Below are 19832 nucleotides of genomic sequence, written 5' to 3'. Positions count from 1 at the left end.
CCGGGCGTCTCCGGAGGGTGCCTTTGCGCCTCCCGGATTCCTCTGAGCGGTTGGCTTTCGTCCCCCTCCCCCATCTTTCCCGGGTCGGGAGGGCAGTTGGCCGAGACGCTGTTCCGCCCGCCCTGGACGGAAGGCGCCCAGGTGGAAGGGGCCTGAGAGGCAGATGGCGGCGTGTCACCCAAGCACAAAGTTTTCGTTCGCTCTGCAAATGTTGTGCTGTGCGGTCGGCCTCTGACTTCCGAACCCTGTTGCCATGAACCACGCCGGGGCCGGAGCCGCCGCGCTGGGACAACCGCGCACGGTGCACCGGCCTTTGCAAAAGGAAGGGACTTTCGGGTCTGCCGGGCTTCGCCGGGAAGGGGGCGGGGGGCCACGCAGCCCGGGGCGGGGCGGCGGGCGGAGGCGGCCCCGGTTGCCCGCCGTCGCCGGGTTGCCACAACAGACCCCGCACGCGCGCCCGAGTCGCCGCCGAGGGCCGGAGCGGGCGGGGGCAGGCGGGGCGGGGTCGACCGACCTCCGCCGGGCAGGGATCCGGGGCGGGTCGCGCACGCCGGGCCCGGGCTGCGCGCGCCCTTTGGCGGCGAGGACCCCTCCCCCACCCTCGCCAGTCCCAGCAGCCCGCGCCCGGCCGAGGGGAGGGACAGCGCGCCGCCCTGCGCCGAGACCCCGGACCCCGGCTGCAGCGCGGGGCGGGGCCGCGGCGCCCCCCATTCTCCGGCCACCTGCGCGGCGGCGGCTCCCGCGCTCTGGCGAGGCTGGGCGCGGCGCCGCTCGGGTCCCCGCGGCCGAGCCAGGTGCGCGCGGCCGCCGGCCCTCCCCTGGGAGCTCCGACCCGCCCCGACTCGCCGAGCTGCAGCCCGAGCCAGGTAAGGCTGCGGCCTGGGGCGCGGGGCGGGGATGGCTAGGGCACCCCGCGCGGGCTGGGAAGGACAGTAGGTGGCCCCAGGGCGCCCGACCCTGCTCTCTGGCTGCATTTTGGGTGCGTCTGGATTCCAGGAGCACCAACTACCGGCTCCTGGACACATAGAGGCTGGGATTGGGGGGTTGGGGAGAGGGTTTCTCGCGTCGGGGGGAGTGAATCGCTTCCCTGTAGAGACACCCCCCCAACCCCCCCACCCCCCTCCGCCCCGATTCCTCCGGAGTAGCGGCCGGTTTAAAACGCTTTGGAAGCAGCGTGGGCACAGAGCGCAGGAGTACCCGCTTTGTCCTCCCAGCGCATAAACCCTTTCACCCTTAACGCGCCCTGCGCCTACCCCTGGGGCAACGCAGACAGACCTACTTCCACCCCCGCCCGGGGTCTCATTGCCCTAGGTCGCTGCCCGCGGGCTCCGGGACTTGGGCCCGCATGCCCGGCGGAGGAGTCGGCGCAGGGCCGCCAGGGGGCGCGCGGGGGGCGCGGACCCGAGCTGTGGTCGCAGGGTCCCCAGAGACCCTGCTGCGGTCACCCGGCCCCGCACCAGCGCCCAGAGCCCCCATCCAGTTGCGCGCGGCGAGCGCGGCGGGCTCAGGGAGGCCCGGGCCCGCGCGCCCGGTGCAGGCCCGGGGGTCGCGGGTCGAGCCCCCGGGTCGCGCAGAGCCCCGGCCAGGTGCTGGGCCTCTGCCCACCGCGCGCCCCAGCCGGGGTGGGGGATTCGGCTGGTGCAGGTGAGCGGCCCCCGCGCCCCGCCGCCGCTGCCCGTGAATTATGCAGGAGGCTGGCACCGGCGCGCTCGAGTTGCTCAAGTTTCCCTGGCAACTTTTGCCCGGGCCTCTCTCCTCCCGGCGGCCGGGCAGCTCCGCCCGCGCAGCCCGCGGCCCAGGCGCCTCTGCAGGGCGCGCGGGACGCAGGGAGCTGGGAGCGCCTGGAGACACCGACCGCGCACTGGCCACCTGGGGCCGCTGGATTGCTCGAGCAGGTGCGACCCCCGCGGAGGGCCTCGCTGCACGGGTTCGGAGGGTGCGGGGGTTGGGGTGGACCTGGCCGCCTGGGTTCGGAGGGGGCAGGAGGTGCGGGGGAGCTCGCCACCGGATTTGGAAGGTGAGGGAGCCGGGGTGGACCTCGCCGCCTGGGTTCAGAGGGTGCAGGGGGCGCAAGGGAGCTCGCTGCCCGGATTCGGAGGATGAGGGGGCCGAGGTGGACGACACCGCCCGGGTTTGGAGGGTGCAGGGGCCAGAGTGACCTCAGTGTCCGGATTCGGAGGGTACGGGGTCCGGAGGGTGCGGGCCCGCAGTGTGCTGCCCTCCTGGAGGGTCTGCGCGCCGACACTCAGCGCGGGATGAGAGGGCGGGCGCACCGGCGAGGTTAGTGTTGCGGTGGGGCTGGGGGCATCCAAAGGGGGCGAGGCTGGTGCTCGTGACCGTGGGCTTTCGCGGCGGAGCGTTTAAAGCGACCCTGGGCGGCGGATCTGAGAAGGCGCTTGGGCCGCACAGGTGGGAGCTCAGGCCCCGGTACTTGGGGGCGTCGGGGCTGGCAGTTGGGGCGCAGTCCTGGAAGTCCTCAGAGGCCATCCGAAAATAAAGTGGTTTCCACGTGGAAATTCGAGGGAGTAAATTAGATAGTTCCATGACCTCTTTTTGTCTGAAACTCAAGTTCGAATTAATGAGGTCAGTCCGCTAATTAAATTAAGCTCCTAGAAGCAGGTAATTTCGGAAGTCCTCCGTTGGGGACGGCGGTTTGCTTTCTCCCCGGGACTCGCCCCTCGGCTTCGCTGACCCGGCCGCAGGGAGAGGCCGCGCGCCCCTGGATCCGCCTTGATCCGAGTGCCCTGTTGTTAATTAAATAATAATTGGTGGCGACCTCCTCCGCGCCAGCGGGAACTTGGCTCCCTGGGGGGTCCCGGATGCCCGGAACAGCCCACCCCGGAGGCGGCTGCTTTTGAAGACCCTGAATTTTGAAACCTCTTGTGGGCGATAACAAGGCTGCGTGTGCTCGGAGCTTTGTACCCGTTGGGGGTTCAGCGGTGATTAAGGGCGGAGGTCAATGCGGCCGCCCTGAGTGGGGGCTGGTTAGTAAGTGCGAGCCGTGGATTTTTGCCCAGCAAGTCACAGCATCCTTAAGCAGGCCTGAGGGAGACGCTTGTCTTAATGGGAATTAGGCTGTCTTAGTAGTGGCTGGATGGAAAACGCCTGGGGGAGCGTGTTCTAAAGGAGGCAGGTTCCATTATGATGCTGAGGAATTTCTGGTTTTTCCAGAAGGAAGAACTGGGTGGAAAGTGGGGCTCTTCCTTGAGCTGCTGTGGAAGAAGCTGCAATTCTTCCAGGATCAAAAGGAGCCCTTTTTGAATAAGGTGGTTTTGCCTATAAAGGCACGTCCCCGTGGGCACTGTTGACAGCACTTGGCTGCTTGGCATGAATCAGATCCCGTTTGGGGGGATGGGGAGGGAATCTTTCTGCCTACTGTCCCCCCAGGACATTTTGCCTTAGAAAACCCTGTTCACATTCAGGTGAGTTTCCAAGAGGTTGTCATTCGTTCATTTATTTGGCGAGCGCTTGGAGTCGAGTGCAAGGCCCCCCAGCCCACATCCAGGGGTCACCATGTGCAGGTGACCTGGTCCAGGCCTCTGGGGGGCCCCAGACATGGAGAGTCATGGTCGCCTGTGAGGAATACCAGCAGGAGGAAGATAAAGGAGTCCTGAGGAACTTTGCGTTTAACTTTTCATAGCCATGGGGAAAAAGATGGAAGAAAAACCGTGAAATTAAGAAAAACATGCCAGGAGTTGACCAGTATATAGGAAAACCCTAGTAAAAACTGATTTTCATAGAAAAATATTTCTTTATCTTACTTGTCTTATTTCCACATATGTAGTAGAGTCTTAAATGATCGTGCTGGTGTCCTTGTCATCTCGCATGAGCATTCCGGGCTTTTCCAAAGTGGGGCTCAGTGAGGGAGCTGCTCCGGGGACCAAGAGCACGCCTCCTGCTCCAGAGGAATCCTGGGGATGAGGGTCCCGGTTAGCTCCAGCCTCTGACCCCTGAACTCTCCCTTCCCTGGAATTCCAGCTCCTGCTTTGTGAATTTAAGGTCCCTCCTCGCTGGAGGCTGTTGGATCTACAATCTGAGAGTCACTCCCCAGGGGAGCGGCGGGGGTGGCCTGGCTGGAGAAGCTGGCAGAGAAGAAGTACCTTTACCAGCCTCTTGTCCTGAGCCTGAAGGAGGAAACATTTAGGATCTTCCATCGTCCAAGTGACCCCGGGCAAACTGACTGACTCCTCTGCTTTGACTGAGAGGGGAGTGTGCAGAGGGGTAGAGAGGAAAGCCCCCCAAACAGGCTGGTCTTTTTCGTCTTTGGATCCCCTAGCCCTTCACCTGGACACTTGCTGAAAGTCCGTGAACTGATTGGGTGAAGGGCTCGGAGCCTGGAGCCCCCGGGCAGGTGACCCTGGTGACCCTGGCCACTGCGCCTTACCCCTGCCTGCCCCTGTGAGGGCCTGCCATTCTCTGACGGTGGATCAGAGATGATCTAGAGCGTATCGGATTTTCTCTGCCTGTTGCATGAAAAGGGGCTCAATACATAATCATCTGACGGTGGTCTGCCCTGTGCCAGGCTGGGGGCTGGCCACTGGGGCTGCCGCCTGGGAGTTTCCGGGCTAGTGAGGAGACGGGAAGGGATTGGACAATCAGTGCACAGTGGGACAGGGATTGCAATAGAGGTGACCAGTGGGTGCCATAGGGCACAGAGAGGGTCCCCAACCCAGTCTGGGAGAGGTTGGGGGTGTGGGGATATGAGAACACCTGGGCGAGGTCTGGCTGTCTGATCATTTCTTTGCCTGCCTTGCCCTGGGCCTCAGCGGAAGTGGTCTGGTTCTTGGTCCAGGGGCGAGGAAAGAGCCACCGGGTCATCAGTCATCGTGATCCTAGCAGTGCCCGCGGCAGTGACAGCTAACGTCCTGGCTTCTCGAGTGTTTTCCTCCTGCCAGGCATGCAGGAGCACAGCGTCGCACTGTTGCTATAGATGACCTCGTTCGAGTCCCACAGAACCCCAAAGGGAGAGAGGTGCAGTGGATGCGTATTCCCATTTTACAGATCGGGAGCCTGAGCTCAGAGGAGCGAAGCTGCTTGCCTTCAGCCACACAGCTAGTGAGTAGGGGCGCTCAGATTGCCCCCCAGGCAGGCTGAGAGAGAGAACTCAGCCCTTAATCGCCCACAACACACACGGCTAGGATGCACGTCACTCAGAGGATGCTGTCACTCAGCGGGAAAGTTCATCCAGATAGAAAACTATTCTCCTTGTTACTGTGGTATGAAAAAGAGCTACGGTCCTCGAACGAAACCCATGGTTTCTGATCAGACCTCTTGACGTGATAGGCCTTGTTTTTTTCTTTGGAAGCAGATAAAAGAAGTGTTTTGAAGGGGCTAATGAATGTTAACGTCGTTGGCGCCATTGGTAATATTGAGGTCAGTTTTGGGGGGACAAGGATGCGTCTGGCATGAGGCTTCCCACGGCTTAAGGGGTTTCCAGTCTTAATGGGGTGGAGGGAAATAAGCTCATTATCAATACTGGGGCAGAGCCAAGAGCCTGCCTGGGCCCAAGGTTGGTGACCTGGTGCCTCTTGATGGGTGTGCCTGGGGATGGGCCAGCTGACGCACGTGTCACTTCCTGGGAGATGAAGCCCCTAAAAGCCTGCGGGGCTGCTGGGAGTCTGGAGCTGTGTAAAGAGCAGGGGTCCCCGGGATCGCCTATCACCTGTCTGTGCAGGGAGGGGGTGGGACTGGCACCGATGACCTGGAGGGAGTTTGAAATTCCTTGTGAGGTTTGCCAAGCCCCTCTCCTCGGGCTCTGGGGGTGGCCTGGAGCTTCTGTTGTCAAAGCTGCAGATTTCAAAGCATGGGCGTCAGAGGCGAGGGGCTCCTAGCCCACCCCCCCAGAAATTCTAACTGAGGCTGGAGAGGCCAGACTGGAGCCGGCGGGAGGAATTCCGCCCTCAAGAGTTCCAGGAACACACGTGGAGAAATGCGCAAGGTTTTAGCAGGGAGGATGGTTGGCGATAGTCCTGAGCTGCTTCTCTTAAACGCTCATCTGGGAGCCGCACCCGGAGGCCTTCCTTAGGTGGATAATGGTTGCATGCAAACGGTGGCTGCGCCTGGCTGGCGCAAGCTTCCTCAAAAAAAAAATGTTTTGGCCTCTCAACTCCCTGAAGCCTTTGATTTTAGAAACTGTGTGTCATGTCACACGTGGCCGGCACCATTTTCGTGTGAAAAATTCAGGCATCCAGCAAAGCCAAGAGAATTGCACAAGGAGCCACCGGAGACCCGTCCCGGATTCTGACAGTACCCGTTTTACTCGACTTCTCTCGTGCGGTGTTAAGTGAGCGTCTAAAATTGTTCTTCCTGGGTTTAAATATTTGCCGAGGATGTCGAGCCTCGACTGTGAGTAAATAGTGGCATTTGAAAAGTCACTGTTTCCTACCTTGAACTCTGTCCCCGGCGGTCTGAACCCCAGTGACCTGCCCCCCCCAACTTCCCTGGACGGAGATATGGAGGAGCCGTAGGGAGTGTCCACTGGTCCTTTCGCCCCTTGATTTTCTCCTGTCACTTCCCCAGAGAATTTTATCTTAATTCATAGACTTTCCTGCTTGTAGGTCTTTTATTAATCGATTGAGCCTATCTGTCTGCAAGGGAAATATACACAAATGGACTTCTGAAAAATTTCTTTTGACCTCAAGTACTAAGTGTTTAAAAAAAAATCGCTTCTGGGTTGAGAAAACTGAATGATCAAACACTATGAATCCATTACGGATTTTTAGAAACGGAGAAAGGAAAATGTTACCGGACATAAGCTGTAGGTTAATCACTCCCTTTGGGAGGCGGGGGTCCCCTCACTGGACGCACACCCCTCCATCCCCACATGGTTCAGAGGGGATGAGAAGGGCTTTCTTATGTAAAGGATGGAGAGGCCTCTGGGGAAAGGGACGACCTCAAGGCCTGTCTGCACTGTCTTTTCAGTAAAGACTCTGAGGCCCTTTGACTGTGCCCCTTGGAGACCCTCTGAACCCCAGCTTGAAGCCCCCTTCTGGGGAGGAGAGAGAAATGGGCAAGATTCATACCCACCTTGGCAGATGATTCCCACCTGGGGACGGTGGTGATTCCTAGGTGACAGTAGTGACAGATTCTGCCACCTGCATATTCTGCATGGACCAGGCCCTGTGGATTGGGGTGTCCTGCCCCAGACTGTCCTCACTCTGGGTTCTGGTCCAATTCCTTCCCTGGCTGCACGGGAAAAATCAGAAACAGCTCCCAGAATCCTCAGTGGGGTGGGGCGTGGCCGAGACCCCTGACAACAGGGGCCTTTCCCCGGGCTCCGATGGACCCGTGATGCGGCTTGAGCCTGAGGAAGGGTAGGATGGAGCGGTGGGGACTCTGGCCCACCGGCTTGGGTCCCGGGAGGCCTGGGGCCAGGGAACGGGTCGCACACTTGAGCAGAGCTGAAGCCTGGCCTGGGAGGAGGGAAATGAGCCTTCGAAGCTCCAGGATCCTGAAAATTCAGCATGCAGTCCCTGCCCTGGGGAGAAGAAACACTGAGTGAGGGGCCGAGGGCGCCCTTGCGCTGTCTCAGGTGCGCAGCTGCTCCTGTCCAGGGTTTATTTCCTTCTCCCCTCCCCTACATCTTCCTCCTTCCTGATCTTGATGAATTGCTCTGGGTTCCCATCCTCCTGTGCTGGGAGCCTGGGAAACCGCAGGCATTTGCCCCTGCTTCCTGCAGGGCCCCTATCGCCAGGCAGACACTTTCCCAGCAAGGGACCAGGTCTAGCTCCTCTGCGTCTCAGGGTCCTGAGGGCGCCGGGTGTGGAGCCCCCCCAGGGGGTGTTTGTGCAATAGAACCCAGTGGCTGGAAAGCATCGGTGGTTCCAGACTCTCCTGCCTGTGTGTGCACTCAGCTCCAGGAAGTCACAAAACCAGTCAGGCCACTGGCCTGGCCCTTCCCGGCCTCACTGTGAGGTTTTCGGATGTGGGCCAGCCCCACAGCTGCATTCAGGCCTCTCGGGTGTCAGGGTCCGGGGCAGGTGGGACGTGAACTTCCCTCCACCAAGATTACACCAGGATGTTGCTGGAAGCTGGGTGCGTGGGTTCTGTATCTCTAGATTTCTCGTTCTGGACGTTTCACAGACATGGACTCATACAATATGTGGACTTTTGTGCCTGGTTTCATTCACTTAGAGTAATGTTTTCAAGGTTCATCCATGTTCTCGAACGTATCAGTACTCCATTCCTTTTTCACGGCTGAGTAATATTCTGTGGTATGGCTATGGCACATTTTATTCATCCATAGATCAGTTGATGGACATTCAAGTTGTGTCCACTTTTTGGCTATTATGAGTCACTCTGCTGTGAATATTCACCGACAAGTTCTTGTGTGGATGTGCGTTTTCATTTCTCTTGTATGTTTACCTAGGAGCGGCATTGCTTGGGTGAGTGCTAACTCAAGGTTTAACCTTTTGAAGGACTGCCAGACTGTTTTCCAAAGTGGGTGGACCACTCTGCGTTCCCACCAACGGGGTTTGGGGTTCCGACTTCCGTGCCTCACCAATGCTTGTCCTTTTGATAGTCATCTCGGTGGGTGTAAAGTGTTACCTTACTGTTTTTTAATTTGCATTTCTCTCATGGCTGATGGTGTGAGCACCTTTTCTCGTGCTTGTTGGCCATTTGTATATCTTGCTTGGAGAAATGTCTAATCAGGTCCTTTGCTCATTTTTTTTTTAAAGATTGGCACCTGAGCTAACAACTGTTGTCAATCTTCTTTTTTTTTTTTTTTTTTTTGCTTTTTCTCCCCCAATCCCCCCAGTACATAGTTGTATATGTTTTTAGTTGTGGGTCCTTCTAGTTGTGGCATGTGGGACGCCGCCTCAGCATGGCTTGATGGGTGGTGCCGTGTCCGCGCCCAGGATTGGAACCTGCAAAACCCTGGGCCGCCGAAACAGAGCACACGCACTTAACCACTCGGCCACGGGGCCAACCCCTTTTGCTCATTTTTTAATTGGGTTTTTGTCCTTTTATTAGTAAGTTATGAGTTGTTTATATATTCTAGACACAAATTCCTCATCAGATATACAATTTGCTACCATTTTCTCCCATTCCGTGAGTTGTCTTTTTATTTCGTTGATGGTGTCCTTTGAAGTATGAAAGCTTTAAATTTTGATGAAGTCTATTTATCTGTTTTTTCAGTTTGTTGCTTGTGTTTTTAGTGTCACGTCTGAGAAGGATTTGCCTCACCTGAGGTCCTGCTGGTTTATGCCTGTGTTTTCTTCTAACAGTTTTATACCATTAGCTCTTCCGTTTAGGTCTTTGACCCATTTTGAATTAATTTTTGTGTGGGGTGTGAGGAAGGCATCCAACTTCATTCTTTTGCAGGTAGATGCCCAGTTGTCCCAGAACCATTTGTTGAAAAGACAGTACTTTCCTATTGATTCATCTTGGCATCTTTGTTGAAAATCAGTTGACCATAGAAACATGGCATTATTTCTGGATTTTCCAGTCTTTGTCTTTGATCCCTATGTCCATTCTTATGCCAGTGCCACACTGTGTTGCTTATTGTTGCTTTGTGGTAAGTTTTGAAATCAGGAAAGGTGAGTCCTCCAGCTTAACTCTTCTTTTTTCAACATTGTTTTGGCTGTTCTGGGTCCCTTGAATTTCCGTCTGACTTTTAGGATCAGTTTATCAACTTCTGCAAAGAAGTCAGCTAGGATTTGATAGGGATCGTTTTGAATCTGTAGCTCATTTTGGAAAGAATTGCCGTCTTAACAATACTGAGTCCTCTGATCTCTGAACACAAGTTATTTTCCCACTTATCTAGGACTTTTTATTTCTTTTCTTTTTTTTTTTTTGAGGAAGATTAGCCCTGAGCTAACTACTGCCAATCCTCCTCTTTTTGCTGAGGAAGACTGGCCCTGAGCTAACACCTGTGCCCATCTTCCTCTACTTTATATGTGGGACACCTGCCACAGCATGGTTTGCCAAGTGGTGCCATGTCCGCACCCAGGATCCAAACCGGTGAACCCCGGGCCGCCGAGAATCGGAATGTGCGAACCTAACTGCTGTGCCACTGGGCCGGCCCCAGCACTTTTTATTTCTATCAAAAATGTTTTCTAGTTTTCAGATTATAAATTTTCCACTTCTTTTGTTGGATTTATGGCTAAAAATGTGGTTCTTTTAAATATTGTAAATAAAATTTTCTTAATTTGGTCTCCAAACCGTTCATTGCTAGTGTATAGAGATAGAATTCACTTTTGTGTGTTGGTCTTATATTCTCCAGTCTTGCTGAACCTGTGTATTAGTTGTAACAGTGTTTTTAGTGGATTCCTTGGGATTTTCTACATACGAGACTGTGTCATCTACTGATAGAGAGATCATGTTCTTTCTTCCTTTCCAGTCTGGATGTTTCATTGTCTTGCCTGTTTGCGCTGGCCACAACCCCCAGGACAGTGTCGGATAGAGGTGTTGAGAAAGGCCGTCAGTGTCTCGTCCCTGACCTTCGGGGGAAGCGTCGAGTCTCCTCCCATGAAATGTGCTGTGAGCTGTGGGTTCCTCTGGAGGCCCTGGTTCGGGTGGAGGACGTTCACTTCTCTTCTGAGTTTGTGGAGCGTTTTATCGTGAAGGGGGGCTGGATTTTGTCAAGTGTTTTTTCTGTATCATTGAGATGATCTGCCGCTCCTGTTCCTTTAATAGGCTGTACATTCCATTAATTGATTTTTGGATGTTAAACCAACTTTGCCTTCCTGGGACAAATCCCGCTTGGTCATCTTTTAGAATCCCTTTTACCTTCTGCTGGGTTCAGTTTGCTGGTTTTCCGTTGAGCTTTTTGCGTGTAAGAGATACCGGTGTGTAGTTTTCTGGTGATGGAATCATGGTAAGATTGGCCTCCTAAAATGAGTTGGGAGGTATTGGCTTCTATTTTTTAGAAAAGTTTGTGATGAGTGGGTGTTAGTTCTTCCCTCAATGTTGGGTGGAAGTCACCAGGGAAGCCATCTGGCTTTTCTTTGCATGAGTTTTAAATTTATTAATTTCATCTCTGCTTGTTAGAGGCATATTCAGCTTTTCTGTTTTTTCTTGAGTCACAGTTATTAGTTTTGGTCTCACTGAAATCTCTGTTTCATCTAAGCTGTCTAATTGATTGGCACACAGTTGTTCATGTGTCCCCTTATCATTCTTTTTATTTCTGTGAGGTTAGCAGAAATGGCCTCTTGTCCATTTCTGAATTTGGTAATTTGAGTGTTTTCCCTTTTCATCTTGATCAGTCCGGCTAAAAGTTTGTCAATTTTGTCGACCTTTTCAGAGAACAGCTTTCGGTTTTCTTAATTTTCTCTATTGTTTTTCTGTTCTCTTTTTCATCAATTTCCACCCCAACCTTTGTTATTTCCTTTCTCTTGCCTGCTTGCTTCTAGTTTGTTCTTTTTCTAGTTTCATAAGGTGGAAGGAGAGGTGGTTAATTTGAGATCTTTCTTCTTTTCAGTATAGACATTTATAGCTATGAATTTCCTTCTAAGCACGCTTTGGCTGCCTCTCACACATTTTGATGTATTTTATCTTCTTTTCCACTCATTTCGAAGTATTTTCTAATTTCCCTGTGATTTGTTCCCTGACCCACTGGCCATTTAGACGTCTGTTGTTTAATTTCTACATATTGGTGAATTTCTAAAATTTCTTTCTCCTGTTGATTTCTCATTGCATTCCATTGTGGTTGGAGAACATTCGTGGTGTGATTTCAGTCCTTTTACATTAATTGAGGCTTTTTTATGGCTTAGCACGTGGTCAGTCCTGGAGAATGTTCCACGTGCACTTGAGAAAGACGTGTGTCTGCTGTCCTTGGGTGGCGTGTCCTATAGATGTCTGTCAAGATGTCTGGACTCTTGGGGTACAACAAACCAGACAGACAATTATTGCTGTCCTATAGGGCTGGCATTCTGGCCACGGGAGACAAACAGTAAGTAAGAGATAATGGAGAAGCATCTATGCAATACAGGAGGAAAGGAGAGCCTGGTAAGGGGGCTGGGAGTGAGGGGTGTCAGGGCGGCCTCATTGAGAAGGTGGCGCTTGAGCAAAGACGTGAAGGAGGCGAGGGAAGCAGGAAATTGTTAAGTGAAGAATTTAATGGAAGTTGGATCTAAAAACACTTTTTTGCACTTAACGTTTTTTAAGTTGTGCTAAAATACACATGACATAAAATGAACCCTCGTAACGTACACTGTTTAGTGGCCTGTACATGCACATTGTCATCGAAGCGTCAGCACCATCCATCTCGAGAACTTCTGCATTTTCCCAAACTGAAACTCAGTTCCCGTTAAACACTCACTCCCCACCCCCTCCCCCAGCCCCTGGAACCCTCCATCCTACTTTCTGTCTCTACGAATTTGGTGACTCTGGGGATAACGTGGAATGACATAATGTTTGTCCTTTTGTGGCTGGCTTATTTCACTCAGCATGACACCCTCAAGGTTCGTCCACGTTGTAGCAGGTGCCAGAATTTCTTTCCTTTTTGAGGCTGAGTAATATTCCGTCGTGTGGGTAGACCCATGTTGCTTATCTGTTCGTCGTCGATGGACGCTTGGGCTGCTCCCACCTTTTGGTTGTTGGGAATGGCGCTGCTGTGAACGTGGGTGTGCAGATCTCTTTTCGAGTCCCTGCTTTCGGAAAGCACGTTTAACGCAGTGACCAGCCCGGGGCCCATCTGGTCCTGGGACTCCAAGGCCGAGACTGTGCAACTCCCTGGCCTCACGTGGTTACTCTCCCACGGAAAGAGCCCACCTTTCTTCTTAGGTCTCTGGACCAAGCAGGGGTGACCCTGGATGTTGGAGAAATTGTGGATGTGACTCCTCCCCACGTCCAGGGTTCCTGTCCCCCAGAGAGGAAACATACTTCTTCCTGGGCACCTGGTGCCTCACCTGTGTGGGTTCAGCCCGGGTCTAGGGCAGGACGGAGGGAGGCGCTGGGCCAGAGAGAGGACCAGGGGAGAGAATGTCTCCTGCAGAAGGAACCTTGTTAACCCACCGAGTGCTCTCTCATTGCCTCGTGACCTGAAACACGGCTGGTTGTGCAGTGTGTTCTGTGCGCATCTCATGAGCCATCAACCTGGGAGCATGTTTGCTGGTCGGGTGGGACACTGGGTGGCCTGTGTGGGGCGGGGGAGGGGGGTCAGGGCACTGCTGGATCCCTGGAAGCTTTGTCTTGGTGGCACCTTGATTAATAGCTACTTTAAAAAAAAAAAATCCCTTTTGATCACGTAGCTCCATTCTGCACATTTTGACCGCTGCACAGTATTTCATGGGATGGGTGACCCCCGTTCATCCGTTCTTCTCCTGCTGACGTTTAGGCTGTTTTCAGTGTTTCTCTTTTCAGCCTGTGCTGCAAGGAAAGTCAGCTCTTCTGTGGTTATGTCACTCGGGGAGAAGTTGCTGAGTCTTCAGCTTGCGTGGACCCAAATTTGGCTTTCATGAATATTCCTTAATTGACCTCCAAGGGCGTTTACCAAGTTCTAATCCCCCCCTCATGGTGTGACAGCTCCCTGCGCCCCCATCCTCAGTGAGATGTGGTGTTGACTGATTTACGCCAACCTGCTGGGCAGGAAGGGGCATCCTGTGTTAGTTTGCATTTTCTCTGATTCACGGGCAGCGTCTTCCAGTTCATTGGTCATTCACCTCTCCATTGTCTGAATTTTCTGAAATCCATTTTCTTTCCTGGGGGGGGGTCATTTGCTTCTTGTTGATTTGTAGGTGCTCTTTATATATTCTGGATACAGCTTCCCCCCTGGCTTGTCTTGTCTTTTCACTTCTGCTTACGGTATGTAGGCTTTTGCTATAAAGAAGTTTTACATTTTGCTGTGGTCGAATTAATCATTCTTTTCTCTGTATAGTTTCTCTTTTTCAAATCTTCCTTTCCCCGTTGTCATAAGACATTCTTTTTTATTATTCTCTTCTAATGATTTTAATTTTTTTTTTATTATTCCATCTAGAGTTAGCACTAGCGTCTAGTATAAGACGGGGATCGACTTTGTCTCTTTCTGCACAGAAGGACCTGTCCCAGCCCGTGGTGGCTTTGTCCCTGCCCCTGCGTCGTGGATCCAGCTGCCAGGCTCATTTGGGGATTGGTTTTTGGGCTGTCCCTTCTCTCCCGTTGGTCTGTTGATCTCAGCTGTAAGTCCACACTGTGTATTTACATCCCTTTAAAGGAAGCTGGGTGCTTGGTTGTATTATCTCCTTTAGACCACAGACAGCCGCGTTGCAAATTCCTCCATTTTGCGGTCGATAAAAGGAACCAGCATAAAGGAGTTGGTCAGCTCAGGGCTCCCAGCCAGCACGCGGCCGAGTGGGTCTGACTTGGACACGGCGGACCCGGTGCTCGGTCCGTCCAGGGTGATGCCCGTGCGGGTTGCTGTGGACGCCCCACCTAGACGGAGCCAAGCGGCCCACGCTTCTGTGCTTTACTCTCCTGCAGAACGAGATTCTTCCATGAAGTGTCCTGGAACGGGGTATTATTAGTATTTAACATTCGTTGCTGCCCCCGAGTCATAGGCACACAGTTTTCTGGCCCTGCTGGGTGGCCTCACAGTCCTGAGGCTGGCGGAGTGTGCGGTCGCCCAAACACCGGGCAGATCCCCAGCAAACTGTAGCCCGCGCCTCGCTGCGGGGTCAGCGGCCTTGGCGGGGGACCAGGCGGGTCGTGCTTTCCAGGGAGGAAGGAGTTCCCTCCGAGCCGTCTGGCTGGATACACGTTGTTCCACGTTTTGAGGCAAAAATGATTTCTTTGCCAGGCTTCCCCACTTAATTACATCATAATAGGTAAACCCTCATTGAAAACTATTTTCTATTAACGATGCTGTCACATAAAATATAAGTAGTTGCTGTATCTTTGCAGATAGCCTGATTAATTCTTAGAATTGTCATTATTTGTATATTATCTCCAAACTGGGTCAGGACGCGTTTTAGTTCCTGCCTGTGCTGGGCACCTCCACGCCTGTCGTCTTATGGAGTCTGCACAGCCTCTGTCTGGGAGGAAGCGTTTTAATGTCCATTTTACAGAAGGGGAAACTGAGGTTCAGAGAGGGGCGTTGACTGGGGTTACGAGTCAGCTGGAGCATTATGGGTTTTAACCAAGCCGGTCTTAGAACCGGGAGGGACATGGGCATTTTGTCCAGCTTCCTTCCCAGAATGTCCATCCCTCCCAGTGTGCCCAGTGGCCTCTACCAGTCATCTGTGGATGGTCCTTCCCGAAGGCCCCAGGACCTTTGTGAATAAGATGGTGGTGTGACTTTTAGTTGGATTGTCCCCTTCTAATGAAATCTGTCCCCCGTGACTGTGTTTGGGTAGCCCATCTCCCTGGAACTCCCGGAGGGGGATGGGGGACGCAGATGGATCCAGCTTGTCAAACGTGCTTCTGATGGATTCGTACACACCCGGGTCCTGACCGGCGCGTTGATCCTGGCAGAGGAAAGCGTGTGCGGTGTTTCAGCACACTGGTCTCCCAGGCTGTGGTGGTGGGTGTTCTGTCCGGAGGATTTGGGCCACTTGGCAGAACAGCGCCGGCCAGGGTGGGGTGGTGTTCTCTGACGTCTGTCCTCTTGCCCCAGATCTCTGGGGCTTTGGGGAGTGTCGGGACTGCCCCCAGGTGTGTGCTCGTGTGTCCTCTAAGTGGGTGGTGCATTGTGGCTCTCAGAAGTGCTGCACTTGGCCAGCTCTGCCACGTAATTGTTGTGTGACCTTGGGCAAGCCAGTTGACCTCTCTGGGCCTCAATTTCCTCATCCTTAAAATGGAGTAGTAACATACCTCAGGTGGCTGTGAGCATTGAATAAGAGAATTTATGTAAAGTTGAGACTATAATAAGCATTCCTGTACTGCGAACTGCTCTTGTTACCATTATTGACAGTATATGCTTAGTCCGTTTAGGTGCGACCCATCCACATGCAGGTGCTGGAGTCCGTAAACCCCCGTCCTCTGTCCTGATGGGGACCTCCTGTTTCGGCACAGGCTCTGTGGTGAATTCCCACCCCTGCCGCCTGTTCTCTGCAGAGCCTCTGGCCTGGGCTATGTGGGTGCGCCAGGTTCATGTGGAATCTCAGGATGATGGGTGGACCTGGCAGCCCCCCACCCAGGCTGCCTCTTGCCCTTGCAGGGGACATCGCAGCTTTGGGGGTCACCAGAGCTCCTCCTTTAGTCCCTGTGCACAGGGAGTGGGGACAGAGGCAGCAGACTGTGCATCACTTATGGGGGGGTCCCAAGGGGGAGGTCCCCAGAGGAGCAGACACCCTCCCCTCCACTTCCACCCCCAGGAGCTCCAGATGGCCAGGGTTTGGGGGGGGTGGGTTCGCGAGGTGTGCTGTTCCACGCGGGCCGTCTCGGCTCTCAGATGGATTCTGCTGACGTGGCTGTGCTTTTGTCCATTTGAAATTTTATCCCGCCGTCTTTTATTGAAGAGGGAGCAGAGGGCCTGGGAGGCGGAGAGGGAATGTTCATTAAGTTAATAATCATTTAGGAGCCCTTTCTAGAAAGGCAGGGTAGGGCCTTTGGTGTTGGACAAACCAGGGTAAAATCCCGCTCTGCCGGATGCTTCCTGGGTGCACCACCCACGTGACCTTGGGGGTTGCCTGATCCCTAACTGCTCTGACCCCCAGTTTCCTGATCTGGAGGATGGAGATGGCAGCACCTGCCTAATAAGTAACTATTAAGTTGAGGGTTGTATCAGTTAACTTTTCCTGCATAACAAACCACTCCAAAAGTTGGGGCAAAACAACAAAATAAAAGGTCAAGCAACAACCGTTTATTTCAGGGCCAGAGAGCAAATATTTTTCACTTGTGTGCTATGCAGCCCCTCTCCAACTTTGCCACCCAATTCCCTTTGGTTTTTCATATTTAAATGTTTTAATTTATTTAAAAGCAGTCAAAGGCAAGATGTCAATGAATGTGCATGGCTGTGTTCTAATAAAACTTTATTTATAAAACCAAACTGTGGGCCAGATAGTTTCAACATTCTGTAAATCGACCATTTGTGCTGGGCTCAGCTGGACGGTTCTTCTGGTCTGCTGCGTTCACGTGTGGTCAGCTGGTGGGCTGGCCTCACTCACGTGTTGGGGGGTTGGCTTGCTGTTGCCTGGGGCCGTGGGGGTAACAGCACCCATCTGTTTCCCGTCGCCCGGCAGGCTAGCCCGGCTTGGTCACTTGGTGGCTGCAGGGTTCCTGAGAATAGCAAGAGAGAGCAAGCTCCCATGGGCCACTGGTTTTTCAGTCTCGTCTTGCATCACCTTTGCTATTGTCCCTTTGCTCTTGTCCATTTGGCCAAAGAGAACAGAGTGACCAAGTCCAGGGTCACGTGGAGAGGGCTTCCCCAGAGGGTAGGTCCAGGGAGGTGTGAACCGATTGAAGTTGTTCCTGTGACAACCGACCACGGGCATTACCAGGAGAGGGCACCGTGAATGGGTTTGGGCATCTCCACAGGTGGGGAGTCCCTCCTAGCCGCTCCGCGACTGCCTTTGGACCACAGAAGGGTTCACTCACTCACCACGGTGGAGACGCCGGCCGGTTTCATGCTTCTGCCGGTCACGCTGCGCTGTGGTTCGGCCGGCAGGCATAATGAATATTTTATCTTTACACGGTGACTGTTGCTAAGCTGAGTTCATCCTGCACTGTTGCCCTCTCTGGTAATCGAGCTGAGGGCAGAAGCGAATCGGGAACATAATATCTTGCAAAACTCTGCTACATTATTACAACCAGGACACTGACAGTGATACAGTCGGGATAGGAATATTTCCATCAACACAGGGATCTCTCCTGCTGCCCTTTTGCAGCCACACACATTTCTTCCTACCACGTCGGCCCCTCAACCCTGGCAGCCGCTAATCTGTTCTCCATCTCTGGGATTTTGTCATTTTGATAATTATGCAGAAATGGAGTCGTTCAGTAAGAACCTTTCAGGATCGGCTCTTTCCTGTCTCTCAGCATGGTCTTGTCGAGATTGTTGTGCATATCCATGGTCCTTCCCTCCTTTGGCTGAGCAGTATTCCATGGTGTGCATGCATCACTTTGTTAAAACACGCGCCGTGCGAGGGACATCTGGATAGTTTGCAGTTTGGGGCTGTTATGAGTAAAGCTGCTATAAACATTAGTGTATACGTTTTTGTGTGAACATAAGTCTTCATTTCCCCCGGAAAAATGCCCACGAGTGCCATTTCTGGGTTGTATGGTGGTTGTGTGTTTAGACTTTTAAGAACCCGCCATGCTGTTTCCTGAGCGGCTGCATGGTTTTGTATTCCCGCCAGCAAGGGCCAAGTGCACCCCTTCCTTCCTCTTCTCCCCAGCGCTTGCTGTTCTCACTGTGTTTTATTTCAGCCACTCCGACAGGTGGCTGGTGATATCTCATCGTGGTTTTAATTTGCATTACTTTAAGGGCTAATGACGTTGAACATCTTTTCAAGGGCTTATTTCTCATCCAGCTCCCTTCTTTGTAAAATGTCTCTTTGTGTCTTTTGCTCATGTTTAAATTGGATTTTAAAAATTTTTTTTGCTGTTGAGTTTTGAGGGTTCTTTATATGCTAGACACTAATCCTCTGTTAGATGTACGGTTTGCACAGGTTTTCTCCCGGTTTGTGGTTTGCATTCTCACCCTCTTGACAGGGTCGTAGACAGAACAACAGTCTTGATGATGCTCCCCGGTTTATCAAGTGTTCTGTTTGTGGACTGTGCTGTTGGCGTCAAGTCTAAGAACTTGCTGCCTAAGTCTCGATCCTGAAGATTTTCTCTTACGAGAAAATGGCTTTTTCCTAAAAGTTATATAGTCTTGTGTTTTATATTTAAGTCCGTGATCCGTTTTGAGTTCGCTTTTGTGTAGGGCATGAGACTCAGGTTGATGGCCATTATCTTGTGGTGCATGTCCAATTGCCCCAGCACCGTTTGTTGAAAACGCTGCCCTTCCGCCGTTGAATGACTTCCATACCATTGTCAACAATCAGTTGGGCGTGGGGCCACCCTGGTGGTGCAGCGGTTAAGTGCGCACGTTTCGCTTCTCGGCGGCCCGGGGTTCGCCGGTTCGGATCCTGGGTGCGGACATGGCACTGCTTGACAAGCCATGCTGTGGTAGGCGTCCCACATATAAAGTAGAGGAAGATGGGCACGGATGTTAGCTCAGGGCCAGTCTTCCTCAGCAAAAACGAGGAGGACTGGCAGCAGATGTTAGCTCAGGGCTAATCTCCCTCAAAAAAAAAAAAAATCATTTGGGCATATATGTGTGGGTCTGTTTCTGGGCTCTCTGTTGAGTTCTGTTGACCTCTGTGCCTGTCCTTCCACCGGAACCACACGGCCTTGGCTACCATGGCTCCATAATAAAGTCTTGAAATTGGGTGGACTGATTCACTTTATTCTTTTTCAAATTTGCTATGTTCCATATAAGTTTTATATTTTATATTTATTTCCATATAGATTTTAAATGCCATTCTGTATAAATTTTAGAATAATCTTGTCTATATCTACAAAAATAGCTTGCCAGGATTTTGGGCGGAATTGCATTCAGCCTGTATGTCACTTTGGGAAGAGTGGACGTCCTGACCGCACTGAGCCTTCCAATCCGTGGACAGGGTGTGTTTCTCACCTTATTCACATCTTCTTTGATTTCTTTCATCCGTGTTGTATAGATTTCAGCATACCAGTCATGACTTATTAGGTTTATGCCTAAGTATTTCACTTTTTTTTTGAGCACAGATAAAAGGTATTGTAGTTTTAATTCCGGTGTCCACATGTTCATTGCTCGTATATGTGGATACAATTGGTTTTTATATGTCGATCTTGTGACCTTGCTCAACCCATTTATTATTTCTAGGAGGTTTCTTTTTTTCCTTTGGTAGAGTCTTTGGGACTTTCTAAAGTCATGTCATCTGCAAATA

At 52.6% G+C, this 19832-nt stretch overlaps 1 protein-coding gene across 2 annotated transcripts in view; it reads left to right on the top strand.

Moving 5' to 3' along the window:
• The first annotated feature begins 1284 nt into the window (after nt 1-1284).
• Nucleotides 1285-19832, top strand: part of SHANK2 (SH3 and multiple ankyrin repeat domains 2) — a 559575-nt gene continuing 541027 nt past the window's right edge. For both annotated transcript variants that reach the window (XM_070488373.1, XM_070488372.1), the window contains exon 1: nt 1285-1895. The gene's annotated coding sequence lies outside the window, so the exon portion shown is untranslated. The remainder of the gene's footprint in view (nt 1896-19832) is intronic.

The sequence above is a fragment of the Equus asinus genome, chromosome 17, assembly GCF_041296235.1.
Source record: "Equus asinus isolate D_3611 breed Donkey chromosome 17, EquAss-T2T_v2, whole genome shotgun sequence".
NCBI lineage: Eukaryota > Metazoa > Chordata > Mammalia > Perissodactyla > Equidae > Equus > Equus asinus.
This window is presented reverse-complemented; position numbering and strand designations above follow the sequence as displayed.